Genomic DNA, 15,328 nt, shown 5'->3' with positions numbered 1-15,328 from the left:
TAGACATACTAGTCTGGCAATTCTGACATGAATTTCATGGAGATAAAATCAAAGACAGGAAAACCAGTGAGAAGGTAAGGAAGCAGTTCCTAATAAGGCAGTGGTTAAAACAGGAATACTAAGGCAATGATTGATTGAAAAAATATTTAGGTGGTAAAATCAGCAGAATGCATAGTACATGAATGGATGCAAGGAGAGAAAGGAGGAAATATGAAAGACTCCCAAGTTTCTTGGATGATGAAGTCAGCAGTCAAAACGTTTCTGAACACACATCAAAGAGAAACTTTAGACAGGTAAATAAGTACAGTTTGGGCAAATGGAGTTTGAAGTGAAGATACATAAGCAGTTAGATAAGAATCTCTGATGCTTTGGAACAATATTAATACTGGAAAAACAGCTTGGTGGGTAACTGGCAGTCACATGGTAACTGAAACCATAGGGATAACTGTGACTTACTGTAAAGGCTAAGAGCAACTGACTAACCCTGGGACCACCACTTCTTTTGGAACAGGCAGAGGAAGGCAAACCCTCAAAGGGAATGATCAACACACCGAGAAGCTCCAGGATTAACAGAAGAGGGCAGCATTAACAGAAGCGGCAGTCAAGGGGCTGAGCTTCTGAGAAAGGGACCAACAGCATTACTCTCCTTGGTTACTTTAGCGGGAGCAAGTTTAGTGACATAAGAAGTAGAAATTAGACTGCAATGGGACAAAGAGTTAAGAGTACAGAAAAGATGTAATTTGAACCAATGCAGATTGTTATCAATTTTCTCATCTATAAATTTGAGGTGGTGGGTTATTTGAGCATTAAATAACTTACTACATGGAACCTCACCTATAAGTAATACCCAGGTCCTCAAGCTCACTACACATAGCCATACTGGGTGCCTTTAGGTTCTTATTTCAGACTCCTTTATATGGCAAGGCTTTGCACTTGATGTTCTCCCCTAAGAATCATGCTTTCCTCAACTCTTCACATTAAGCTCTTTCTCATCTGTCAAATATCATCTACTGAGAGGGCTTCCCTAAGAAGTACCCTGAAGACCCTCTCAATCATTCTCTCACATCATCATGTTTTACTTCCTTTGTAACTCTAATGATACTTTCAACTTTTCTTGTTTATTTAGAGGTAGTACAGCAAAGTGATTGAGAGTGTAGGCTCCACAATCAGACTGGCTGCATACAAACTACAGCTCTGCCATTTACTAGCTATGTAAGTTGCTAAATCTCTGTGTCCTAATCTCTTCATCTTTAAAAGGAGCAAAATAATAAAGTACTTACCTCACAGACTTCTTGAGGGAATTAAATGAGCTAATCCATGTAAAAATTATTATAAGAATACAGGTAAATTCTGAGCACTCATATTATTATATATTTATTTACTTGCAAGGATCTTAGTGCTCCACTGAACTGCATTTTTCAAAATGTACTATTAAAGATATGTGAAGTTGTAGTAACTCTGAGTCCAAATCATAAATATATCAACCAATAACCAAATGAAGGAGTACTGTTCTGACTAAGCCTCAGGAAGTGTTACTTTCATAAAAGAGAATTTTTTTGGCCACAAAAGTCAGAGAGAAAAAAAAAAAACAGAGTTAAGGTTCTTTAATAAGTAAGGGAAATTTTTGATAAGTTATATATAGAATTACTATGTAATTTAGATCAGCCTATAAAAAGCAAAACTAAAATATGAAGAACAGAGAAAAGAAGGTCCTGAAAAGTTCTGACCTAAGTAACTTTGAAAACAGTGTTTTGACTAGGAACTCTAAAAGACAAAAGAATTTAAGGGGGAAAAAAAAAGATAAAACTTCTCTAGTTGGTAAAGTCATTTCTCACTGGGATATGATTAACAATTATGAAACTAAACATGTATAATGAGACTGAACAAATAAGTAAGTGGACAGCGGATGGTGAGAACCAGGTTTTTCATTTCTGGAGAATAAGGTCACAAATAAGCAAGGGGGTAAGGCTAGGATGAACCATGTGGTACTGAAATAGAGTCAAAAAGATATCAGACATGAAAAGATGCTCAACATCACTCATTGTCAGAGAAATGCAAATCAAAACCACAATGAGGTACCATTACACGCCAGTCAGGATGGCTGCTATCCAAAAGTCTACAAGCAATAAATGCTGGAGAGGGTGTGGAGAAAAGGGAACCCTCTTACATTTTTGGTGGGAATGCAAACTAGTACAGCCGCTATGGAAAACAGTGTGGAGATTTCTTAAAAAACTGGAAATAGAACTGCCATATGACCCAGCAATCCCACTTCTGGGCATACACACTGAGGAGACCAGATCTGAAAGAGACACGTGCACCCCAATGTTCATCGCAGCACTGTTTATAATAGCCAGGACATGGAAGTAACCTAGATGCCCATCAGCAGATGAATGGATAAGGAAGCTGTGGTACATATACACCATGGAATATTACTCAGCCGTTAAAAAGAATTCATTTGAACCAGTTCTAATGAGATGGATGAAACTGGAGCCTATTATACAGAGTGAAGTAAGCCAGAAAGATAAAGACCAATACAGTATACTAACACATATATATGGAATTTAGAAAGATGGTAATGACAACCCTATATGCAAAACAGAAAAAGAGACACAGAAGTACAGAACAGACTTTTGAACTCTGTGGGAGAAGGTAAGGGTGGGATGTTTCGAAAGAACAGCATGTATATTATCTATGGTGAAACAGATCACCAGCCCAGGTGGGATGCATGAGACAGGTGCTCGGGCCTGGTGCACTGGGAAGACCCGGAGGAATCGGGTGGAGAGGGAGGTGGGAGGGGGGATCGGGATGGGGAATACATGTAAATCTATGGCTGATTCATATCAATGTATGACAAAACCCACTGAAAAAATAAATAAATAAAGGAAAAAAAAAAAAGAAAAGAAAAAAAAAGATATCAGTATGAAGTTACACTTAGCTTCATACAGATACAGATGTACATATGTAAAAAAAGTTATATATTTGCATACATGGGTTAGTATACATACATACATATCCTAAGTCTGTACAATGAAATCTAAAAGTAATGATATCTGAACAGCAATGAGCATACCCAGTGCCCAAATCTTGGTTTCTAATACCCTTCTCTAATAAAAGTAACCAAAGATCCTTAAATAAATGATTGATTATAGGGCTGGGGCAGGGAATACAAAAGATTAGCCTTGAGAATTTTGTAGTGCCAGAAAGTACAAAAGGGCTCAAAAGAACAACAACAATGGTTTCTGTCCTGTTGGTTACAGGAACCAACTAGAAAGAGGTGGAGTAACTTGAGCAACAGAATAGGAGTATAGGAGTATAATTCAAACAGTATAGCAGTATAACTCAAATTTAGAAATGAATGTCCATGAGTCCACACTGATATAAATGATAAAATTAAAAAATGGGGGAGAAAAGGAACATCTCCTTTAAAGAAGAATTCCAAATAATTTTGTAGATACTCACCCCTGGAGGAGTTGGAGCTTAACTTCCCACCTTAACTTTCCCACTGAGTATGGTCTGCTCTTAATTACTTGTTCCTAAAAAGTAGCATGTAGAAAAAACTTTACAGTAGAGAAACCTGGCAAGCAGTACCTCAGCCAGGTGAACAAGGTTAAAAACATCAGTGATAAGTCATACTGATAGGTACCCTTGATATGACATGAGAATGGCATTTTCTCTCTACAGTCATCCTCCCACAAACCCATAACTCGAGTCTAATTATGAGAAGAATATCAGGCAAACCCAAATTGAGAGACATTCTACAAAATACTTGACCCATACTCCTCAAAACTGGCAAGGTCATCAAAAGCAAGGAAAATCTGAGAAGCTGTCATAGCCCAGAGGAGCCAAAGGAAACATAATGACTAAATGGAGTGTGCGATCTGGATGGGATTCTGGAGCTGAAAAAGGACATTAGGTAAAAACTAATGAAATCTGAATAATAAATTATGGACTTTAGTTAATAGTAATGTTCCAGTGTTGGTTCCTTAATTGTGACAAGTGTAACACAGAAACGTCGGATGTTAGCAATAGGGGAAACAGGGTGCGGGGAATGTGGTAACTCCCTGAAACTTCTCTGTAAATGTAAAATTATCCTATTGATAAAATTAAAAGTTTATTTAGATTAATTAATAATAATAGCAGGGAAGTTATTGCCTTAACCAGACTGATTTTAGTCCTTTAAGTCATGTATAAGAGGGTTGGACAAAATTAGAAATACAGTTGGTACTATATAAAGCAATCTCAACGCTGATGAACAGTTTATAACATAGTATATGAAAGTGCCCAAGTCATTTCATATGTGCATGTTTTTATTCCTTAGTTGATAAAGCACTTTAGGAGCAGAAAACTCTCCTAAGTAGGAGGCCACTCAAACTTTAAAATAAAAATTGTGGTACTAATTATTACTAATAAAAATTCCACCTGGCCTTTGAAGTCCACGAAGTTTAAATAGTTCTACTCAAATATATTCACTTGTACATTACTGAGACATTTCCTCATAGTCTCAGAAGGAGAGGAATATAACCATACGTATTTTAAGAAAGCACACTGGGAAGTTCACTAATAACAGTATATTAAAATTCAAAATTCACAACTAGGATTCATAATGGGCACTGTTCAAGAGATTTGAAAGCTCCAAAAATTAAAAAAAAAACCACTAACATTTGTAACTATCTTGAATATACTAAAAAGAACTCTTACAAAGCAGTAACAAAAAGTCCAGTATAAAATGTGAAGGATAGATATAGGCAAATCACTGAAGAGATAACCAAAAATACCCAAATATAAGAAAAGATGAAATAAAAACAGAATACAAATGAAATGCCATGTCACACCAATCAGATTGGAAAAATCCAAAAGTCTGACAACACCAACTACTGGTAAGGATGTGCACAAACAGAAACTGTCAGTATTCTATAAACACCAGGGAAAGAGGGAAAAATTTATATTCTAAGACCAGGCAATTTGACAATCAGGTATATGACCTGGAGAAACTCTGGTATGTTGCTTGAAGAGATACAAGGATTTCATGAGGCACTATTAATAGTAGATAAAAAATGAAAACACTCTAAATGTTTATCAATAGATGAAATGACAAACTCCAGTACATTTATCAATGGAACACTACAAACCAGTCAAAAATAAATGAACTAGACCTACCTACAGTGCCAATAGGAATCGAGGGGAAAAAAAGTAAAATAAAGAAAGCAAGTTTCAAAGTGTGTATACCATGACACAATTGTATTAATAGCTGGCTAAATTTACCAGGGCACGGTTTTAAGCGGCTTAAATATAAAATTAAAAAGCACCTCATTTAAATTTTACAACCTTATGAGGTAAATATTTCTATTATCTAGATTTGATAGATGGGGACACTGAGGCATGGGAAAAATTTTTAAATTTGCCTAAGGTCACAAAACTATTAAGTTGCAGACTCAAGATTCAAGCCTAGGACATTACGGCTCCAAAGTCCACACTCTTCAAAAGCATCAAAAGCAATGTCATGTACTACACACACACATATATATATATAGTTTATTGAAAGGTAAACTGGAAGGATATACATCAAATTCATCACAACAACTGCCTCTGGGAGGGGAGATAAGGAGAGAAAGAAAGAGGATGAAATTGGGGAGAAGAGAAGAGACTTTTTATCAGCAATGTTCAGGTAAAGTATAAAGATCTACATTGAAATTTTAGAATTTAGTGTGTTCTTTACACAGTTCTTTTATATTAACTGTGTATCTCAAGCAAAAATAAAAGAGATGTCAAATTTTCTATGGTGAGTATGTGTGTTGCTTACTACTTTGGGGAATTTTCTGTATTTTTTAAACTTTTCAAAATATCTCCCCTATCAAACAATATTTTAACAAAAATAAATGTAACAGATTTCCAATCTCCATATTTCAGCTTTTATTTGGAAATGCCAACAGCTAAACTGGGAGTTTATGTATGTGTATACACTTTAACATACATATGGAAAATGCATTTTTATGTGGTTCAAAAGATACAAACTAAACATACCAGAAACAGTATTTCTTATATTTTGATGACTCACTACTCTCAATGAAAATGAAGTACATATAGCAATAGCAGGAAAATTCCCTTAATATCTTTCTACCTCTTTTTTTCTGCTGCTTTCTACTTGTTTGTGGTTTTGAAAAGAAGGAAGCAAAAAGAAAGTCCCAAGAAATTGTCACATACTTTAAAAAATAACAGCAGCCATAGATAAGCCTATGTGGAGTCCTTCTAAACTTAAGACTTCCCAACATACAATCAGTTCCAAAAATTTACTTGTAAATTGGTTGTCTGGAACTCAGATCATATTTTCCCATAAAGAAAGTTAAAAGAGGATGTAATCACCAGGAAAAAAAGATACTGCCTGAGGTGCCTGGCAGTGAGACAGAGAAAGCAGAGCACAGTATATGCACTGATGAACCAGAAAGAAAAGAAAGGGTTTTCTCTGCCAGGGTTTGAGGTTAGAAACCATGTTTCATTCATTCACCTTGGTATTCTCAGTGACTACCAGAGTACCTGGTACCTCATCAACATTTGAAAACCCGCTGCCTGCTGACTGATGAGGTAATGAAGTAAAGACTTGAGTCAAACAGTTCATCAGTTGGTGGCACCGGCAACATAGAATAGTGAGGGTTAAGACACAAACAGAAAAAAGGTAGGAGAGGAACAATGTGCAGTAAGAGGAGCATCCATATATAGAACACTGTTATCAGGCTGGTGCTGGGGGCTAAGAGAATGCCTTCACCTGTATCACTAGCTGTTTCCATTATTGTTGTGTATTGCATAAATACTGTATTTTCAGTTAGTTTTGTTAATAATGAGGCATAAGGTAGTCTCTATTGGGGCAGTAGTTATATGGGATTTTCAGGATTTTCTCCTATGACTCTTGAAAACATATTAGTTTCATTTTAGTTATTATTAGAGTAATACTACTCAGAAGAGAGAACAAAATGCAAACACTAAAATAGAAATTACCGAAAATCCTATCATCCAGAGATAATGTCTTTTAATATTGTATGCATTTCCTGAAAATCATTTTGCCATATATATGATATATAAAAAATGATAACATAGTAATTCCTTTTATTCCTATTTTTCTCTCAAGATTACATTGTGCTTTCTCATGTTAGTAAATTAAAAAAAATACTTTTTATTGCATTTACCACACATATTAACTGCCATTAATTTTACTAATCCTCTAGTATATGGCATTTTAACTAACAGATTTTTCACTATTATAGTAACATACTATATAAATTAATCCCTTCTTATATATAAAGCTCTACATTGCTATTTTAGAATTCAAAGTGATAATTATGATACACAGTAATAAAGCATGGAGTACTTGACTTGCCCCCACAATTTCTACTGAGCAACAGTCAATAGGACACTGAACAAACAAAAAAGAAAAGAAATTTTTATTGACTTTTCTTCATTTTCTTCTTCCACATTTGGTAGGAACAAGGAAAAATTTCCACAAAATAATTCTCTGATATCAGAGAGGACAAGAATAACAAGTTAATTTCTCTGCTACAGTCACTTCTGTCTGCTACAGCCACTTCTTTTTCCACTTAGAATAATGAACCATCAATTTAAATAGGAATAAATAAGATATAACATTTATAATACATCAAACATCTCTGTATTGGAGCTTAAATCTAAGCACATAAATAATAAGTATGCTTTGAAAAATTCTGCAAACAAAAGATAACATTAACTAGTATCACTCAATGAAAAAATAGCTTTCTTTTACAATTCTTCCACATTTTTATTATTTTTTGAACGAATTAGAAAATGTCATGCATTCTATCTCTTCCTTCTCACAGCCTCCCAATTACTCCAAATTTATTCGACTTGCCATAAATAGGTCAACAGCTCCATGAGCTTAAGAATCAATAACTATTTAAGCCAGTGGTAACTCATGTGGAAAAGTTCAGAACAAATCAGCATCAGCTTCCTGGCTCTCTTGCACAAACATAAAATTTATACTGCTTAACCAATTTTCAAAAGTGTAACTTTGTGTACATAAATTTAAAACTGAGGCCAAATTTTACTTATTATTTATTCCCAGTACTGGGCTACCGTCAAGAGCAATTAACTTTCCTAACAAATACATTCTTTTAAAATTCCACAATGAAGTTAAGTCTACGCTTAATCATTCAGAAAAAGAAAATTATGTAACATACAGTAGTATAATGATGACGATGATGATAATATACACTATTCTGGACTCCTACTGAGAGCTGCAGTTCAAAAAGAGAAAATGTGAAAATGAGGTAAAAGCTACCCAAAATGTTTAATTCTGGCCAAAACAAAACAAAGTTCCCATAAAAGAGGCCTAATAACAATTTTTTTGTTTCATTACAAGTTCAAAAGGGGTGCAAATATCTCAGAAATCTTGTATACTTAGATTTTCAAAAGCTGAAATCCTAGTATCTAAACATAAAACTGTATAACTTGCCCAAGAGTCCTTATTTATTACCCAATCTTAGGTCCCCCAGAGACTACTTTTTACAATAATCTCAAATGCACTACAACAGATTAATGTAACCTGGACTACGCTGTTCACAGGTGTCGTCTCCTCCTTCCCCCAACAGGAGAGAAGAGGTGGATTAGGGCAAGCAAAAATAGAAAGAGACTATGTACACCAAACAACAGCTTGTAATCTTGTAAAATTGCTTCTTTTAAACTTGGACTATTATTGTCATTAACGGATAATATTTTAAAGAATAACATATTCACGGAGTAGTACAATTCCTGCCCTTACGGGTCTCTAGCTAGCTGACACGCGTTTTCTTCCCAGATAAATGCATGCCTGTTGACTGATGCCTATCCTGCTGTTGCAAACAAGAAATAACTGTCCTATGAGACAAAAACCCTTCTCTAAGGCTCCAGGCGTAACCATACGTTTGAATTAAAAGCACACTGGAAAAATAACAAAAATCTTTCAGTACATTTATCATTTAAAAGCATGATCATGAAAAGTCGTTGCTGCGACCCAGTTTTCGGTCACAAGCTTTTTTTCCCCTCCTCCCCCCAGAAAGCGGTAAACTTCAAAGGGAATGGTGGCGACCAGGAATTGTTTATCACCTCCCCGCCACCCCCCTCCCAAAAAAAAAAGACTAGGGAAAAACCCCAAACTGGCCAACTTGGACCTTGAGCAGGCTCACGTTGGCCGAGGTAGGCAACGCAGACCCCCGCGAGGAAATCGGGCCTCTGGGGGCCCGCCAGGCTCCAGCTGCCGCCTGTTTAAAACGTCGAGCAGGTGGGATTCCGTGAGGCCACCTCCGTCTTACGTAACGAGCTTGTCAAAATCCCAGCTCCAGGACCTCCCCTCTCACCGCCCCCGCCCCCACCCCCCAATTAGAGCCCCAGGCCAGCCCGGAATAGCAAATCCGGAACGAAAACAGAGGAGACCCCCAGCTGCCGACGCAGCGGCGCGGGTGCTGCTCTCAGCACCGCCGCGCCACCCGTAGCCGACCCAGCTAGCGAAGGACAGCCAGGCTCCGAGAAGCCCCCGAGCGGAGGTCGCGGCCATCCACGCCACATCTCCGAGCCCAGCCGGCCCCGCTCCCGTGCCCACGGCTGTCACCGCTCCGGGCAGTGACAGCTCCACACGCCACCGCTGTCCGCGCCGCCGCCCCCGCACTCACCTCACCGCTGGCTCCCGCTCGAGAAGCGGGTCGAGCTTGGAGAGCGGTGCGGCGTCCACTCAGCGGTGGCGGGACACGAGGGGCTGAATGCCGCGGCGCTCCGAACCCGCTTAGCTCATCCCCAGCGGCGCTCCGCCCTGCGCGGCACCCCCGCCCGCCCAGGCCTGCCGTCTCAGTCAGACGGGACTCCCCCTCCCCTCGCGGCCGCCGCTGCCTCCGCCTCCTTCTCTGGCTCCAGCCGCCGCGGCCGCCGCCGCTGCGACCGGCGCCATCTTGACAGTGACGGAGGGGACGGAGGCGGGGATCGCGGCCTGCTAGCGCCAATAGCGGACCGGGCCCTTGCTCGAGGGGGCGGCTCAGGGGCGCGTTAAGGGGCGCGGGGTCCTAGCGCCGGATACGCGCTAGGCGTAGAAGGTGGGCGGAGCTGAGCAGTGTTCTCTCGTGACGCGCGGTAGAGTTGGGGAAGTGCGCTGTGGTTCCCCTTCGGGTGGAACCGAGGCGAGCGTGGGCGACACACACCTTCTCTTCCCCTTTCACCGCAGCGAGGGTCAGGATCCGTCATGGGCCAACTGACCTATTTCCTCCTTCCTGCCCAGCAGTCCCAGGAGTCCAGACGTTGGCTAGCCGGAGCTCGTGGCGTCTGCCTGAGCGGCAGCTCTTCTACAAAAGGCACTCAGAGTCCCCGGGCAACCCCCTCAGGGGTTAGCAACCACCTCCTAGTAGGTTTCGGTACCAAGATAACTGCAAGTCAGGTAAAATGGGGAATTCAGGAGGGTTCCCTGAAGAGTACAGTGATGAAACACCAATTGTTGACGGAAGGGGTGTAGGTTACATTGGATTAATGGGTTATGGCCTACTTACACCTGGCTATGGTTCTACTATGAGTGGCTGTTGGCAAGTTGCCTCTGAAAAATGAGGATAATAAAGGTTGATTACTGCTACTGGGTTGCTCAGAAGGTTAAATAGTATAATACATGTGAAGTGCTTAACATAGTACCTGAAAGTACTCAATCAGTGTACATTATTACATGGACAAAAGAAGGGAGAAACAGGACCCTAAAAGGTTTCAAGTCAACTTTCCCAAATCGTGCAGAATAGTCTTTAACTAACCCTTCTACTAACCAGGTTTATAGCTTTATTTCTTATCTCCGTTTCTTTTGTTGTATTCAGTCAGTCAACAAACATTCACTGAAACTCAAAAACTGAGGGGACACACTGGTGAGGGAAACAGAAAAGGTCTGCCTTCTAGACTGGAGTTGACAGTCTACTGGGAAAAGGAGGGACAGTGAATACTCATAAGATCTTGAGGGAAACATGCTATAAAGGTTATGAACAGAATTCTGGGAGAGCAGATACCAGGATAGTTTTAAAAAAAAAAAAGTGGTCAGGAAAGGTCCATCTGAGGGATGAGAAGGAGCCAATAATCTGAGAAATGCCCTGGAGAATTAAGGCAGAGGAAATGGCTATGCAAAAGACCTGTGGTAGGAAGGAACTTGGCTGGAGTGGAACTGAGTGGCTTCCATGGTGCCAGGGAATCTGTGGTGCGGAGAGGAGTCTGCCCTGATACTGAAGACGTGAGTGTGTAATCAAGTGAGGGCCCATTTCCCCAGGCCCTAGGAAGATAAAGAAACAAGACTGGATTTTATTGTAATTGCAACTGAAAGCTATTGAAGAGGAAGGGATGCCTATTAGAGCAGGGAATTGAGAACAGTGATGTTTGGGGTATGATATTATATCTGTATTTCTCGACTGTGAAGAATACGCCTACAGTGCGGAAGCGTCAGGATATTTGGTTTGGATCCCTGGGTTGGGAAGATCCCCTGGAGGAAGGCTGTACAACCCACTCCAGTATTTTTGCCTGGAGAATCCCATGAACAGAGAAGCCTGGCAGGCTACAGTCCATGGGGTCACAGAGAGTCAGACACCACTGGGGCAACTTAGCACTGCACAGCATGGGCCAGAGAACTAGGTTTAAAGTAAAAAAACCTGAGGTTGAGCCTCTTCAACACTAAATTGTTCAAATTATATGTTCTGGTCTTCAGTTTCCTTATTGATTAAAAAAAAAAAGTGAACGTCACATAAGACTGCATCTGGAGAAATACCACTTTCACTGAAAACTGTTAAATAATGTAATTTCTAAGTGTTTTGTATGTCATGTATAGTTGCCTAAACTGAAGTTGCTCAGTTGTGTCTGATTCTTTGCGACCCCATGGACTGTAGCCTATCAGGCTCCTCCCTCCATGGGATTTCCCAGGTAAGAGTACTGGAGTGGGTTGCCATTTCCTTTCCAGGGAATCTTCCTGACCCAAGGCTCAAACCCGGGTCTCCTGCATTGCAGGCAGATGCTTTACTGTTTGAGCCACCAGGGAAGCCCTATCAGTGCAGTACTATTTGGTAAGTACGTTTATTGGGTTATTTATTGCAAGTAGTAATCCAAATCAGTGATTCTTACTCATTTTTGCAGAGTGCTACTAAGGAAAAGAATATGAACTGTTACGAACATGTAGTTTATTGATGCTGTGATTCCAAATGTGTTTTTCTTTTTTTTGGCTGAGTGTGCCATTTCCAGAACTTTTTCATCATCCCAAACTGGAACTCTGTACTGAGTATATTATAAATCCTATTCTACTTTATAAGACATGTATTTTTGCAAGGTATCTGGTAAGTTCCTCTCCCACGCCCCCTAAAAATGGCAGTAGCCTTGGTGATCAGTAGGATTGTTTGCCGCCATTGGAGGGTTTAATGGATTACACCATGTGAGTTTATTATTGTCATTTTTTTTTTTTGACTGTGCCTGGTGGCCTATGGGATCTTAATTCCCTAACCAGGGATCAAATCCAGATCCACAGTAGTGAAAGCAGTGAGTCTTAACCACCAGTGGTAGTGGTTTAGTTGCTAAACTGTTTCCGACTTTTGCGACCCCGTGGACTGTAGCCTGCCACGCGCTTCTGTCCTTGGGATCCTCCAGGCAAGAATACTGGAGTGGGTTGCCCGCCCTCTTCCAGGGGATCTTCTCACCCCAGGGATCGAACCTGCATCTCTTACATCTCCTGCTTTGGCAGGCAGGTTCTTTACCACTGGCGCCACCTGGGAAGCCCCTTAACCACCAGGCAGCCAGGGAATTCCCCCATGTAAGTTTAGAAACCACCATCTGAGAAATAAGAGTCAGAAATAAGTGTCAGTTTTTAGTTCAGATAGTTAACACATCATACTAATGAGGAGGACTAATGTAGGATCAGTTAATTTTCAGCACTGAAAAACTGTGTTCTGTGACCATAAAACGTGCCGTTTGGTCTTGTAAATGTGTGCTCCAAGATGGCCCAGACAACCTGTCGCTCTATTTATGTACAACTACTCTAACTATGTATCTTTTTAATGCTACTAATTTTCATTAAAAAATAAATGTTTCCAGCTCTGGGTAAATTTAATTTTAAAAAGGACTCTTCTGTGAAGAATGGATTAGAAAAGAGCAAGAGAGAAGGAAGCCTATTTTTCTCACATTTCAGATAACCCAGCATTCCATAAAGTTCAAAAGATCAAGATCTTGACCTGAAAATACAGAGTCGACCACTTTTTGTATTTTTGAGCACATCCCAGATGCAGCATTTTAACTCTACTAAATAAAATGTTAAATCTCTTTTCCAGGATAGATCCTTCCTCCCCACTGCCCATATCATTCACAGGATTCTTATTCCTAATGTGAGGGCATGGCTGTAGGTCAATCAGTGATTGAAAGCGGAGGATTATAACATAAAGGGGCAAGAGGGAACTCTTTTGGATGGATGGATGTCTAGATATCACTATCTAGATTGTAGTGATGGTTTCACAGATGTATACACAGATCAAACTTAGCAAGTTGCACAGTTTAAATATGTATAGTCCACTGTGTGTCAATTACTTCTCAATAAAGCTGTGAAAAAAAAGTTCAGTTGGGAACCTCTCACCCTTAACTGGCAAACAAATTCACGTATTTTCATCTGCATTAAGGAATGCCAATTAAAATATTGACTATGCTCAGTCGCCAAGTTGTGTCCGATTCTTTACAACCCCATGGACTGTAGCCCTCCGGACACCTCTGTTCATTGGATTTCCCAGGCAAGGCTACTGGAGTGGGTTGCCATTTCCTTCTCCAGGGTTAAAATATTATAGATGTATAATTGCAAGCACAGTTTATAGAATGGAATCCTAGAAAGCTTCAAAAGTTGAAAAGTTTTGGGACTTCCCTGGCAGTACAGTGGTTGGGAATCTGCCTGCCAATGCAAAGGACAGGGGTTTGATCCCTGGTCGAGGAGGGTCCCACATGTCACAGAGCACCTGAGCCCATGTGCCACAACATTGAGCCTGTGCTCTGAAGCCCAGGAACTGCAATTAGTGAGTCCACGTGCCACAGCTACTGAAGCCCACACACCCTAGAGCCTTGCTCTGCAGTAAGAGAAGCCACTGCAATGAGAAGCCCGCACAAAGCAATAAAGACCCAGCACAGCCAAAACAAAAAGTTGAAAAGTTTTGAATGTTTCTTTTTTTTTAATCAAAGATAACACTTTTTGAAAGAACATACTAAAAGGCAGTAGAAAGACAATAAGCATTTGACTGCATGCTCAGGAAATGCGTTTAAGTACCTTAGAGTCCTTAACAGTGATACCATGAGTCCTCTCAGCATTTGTCACAGTAGTCACAGTTAAACTTAAACCCTAAATGTGATTTGGGTAAGGGAGTCTAACATTGCAGTCATGGCCAGATTTTTTTAAATGTGCCTTAGAAATTTGGGCTCCATGCCTTTTCTGAAATTACGTTCTTTCACACCTGGAACTCTGGTTGTTTCTTAGAAATTATTTTTTTAATGCTGTAAATTGAAAAATCCATGAAGGAAAACTATGAAACCAGTAACAGTTTAAAACACTGGAAACTCAATTATTGTACCACCTAATCCTCACCACCTGTTAAATCTATTTACTTGCTAAACCAGAAGTTTCTTTATATCTTTTTAAAAATGTATCCATGTCTTGGGAAGAGTATTCTAGAAAACTGTTCTTGATGTCTGTCCCTGTGGATGAAAAAGCCTTCCACCAAGAACTGATAGTCTTTAGAAAATCTTTAGCTATCTGCCAAAGCAGAACCCATGGCACCAAATTCTATTCATTGTGAAAGTGTTAGAGTGACATTCCAGTGCACTTCATCCACAAATTGAAATGTATTGGCAGTGTTGTCAGATTATCATCTTTTTTCTTAAAAACACAAACCTGGGACTCCCCTGGCAATCCCTGATTAAGACTCTGAGCTTCAAATGCAGGGGGCAAGGGTTAGTCCCTGTTTGGGGAACCAGGGTCCTGTATGCCAAGAGGTATGGCCAAAAAAAGAAAAAAACAAACCCATAAACCTGATGAAATACTTTTCCAAGACAAATTATCTGAACAACTTGTAAGAATAATAATGAGAAATATCATGTTGCAAATAACAAATTCTAAACCTGATACTTGAGAAGAGTGTCTAAGGACAAGAGGGCTGCAGCAGTCTGAGACTCTGCTGTCTTTACCCTCTCTGTGGCTGAGGAGTCATATCTTTGAGTCAGCACTTTCCCACAAATTTGAATATTATCGCCTCTCAACATCTTCCTCAAGTTAATGCTTTTACTTCTCTCAACAATTCCTGCTATTAATGAA

General features: G+C 39.9%; 1 protein-coding gene across 5 annotated transcripts in view; it reads right to left on the bottom strand.

Moving 5' to 3' along the window:
• The window catches only part of DENND4A (DENN domain containing 4A), a 119,490-nt gene extending 109,545 nt beyond the window's left edge, over positions 1-9,945 (bottom strand). For 3 of the 5 annotated variants that reach the window (XM_043919870.1, XM_043919873.1, XM_043919872.1), the window contains exon 1: positions 9,669-9,945. The gene's annotated coding sequence lies outside the window, so the exon portion shown is untranslated. The remainder of the gene's footprint in view (positions 1-9,668) is intronic. The other 2 variants (XM_043919874.1, XM_043919876.1) reach the window with 1 other exon arrangement.
• Positions 9,946-15,328: the final 5,383 nt, after the last annotated feature.

This window comes from Cervus elaphus, chromosome 12 (genome assembly GCF_910594005.1).
Source record: "Cervus elaphus chromosome 12, mCerEla1.1, whole genome shotgun sequence".
NCBI lineage: Eukaryota > Metazoa > Chordata > Mammalia > Artiodactyla > Cervidae > Cervus > Cervus elaphus.
Note: the sequence above shows the minus strand (reverse complement) of the source record. Positions and strands in the feature narration are given on the sequence as shown.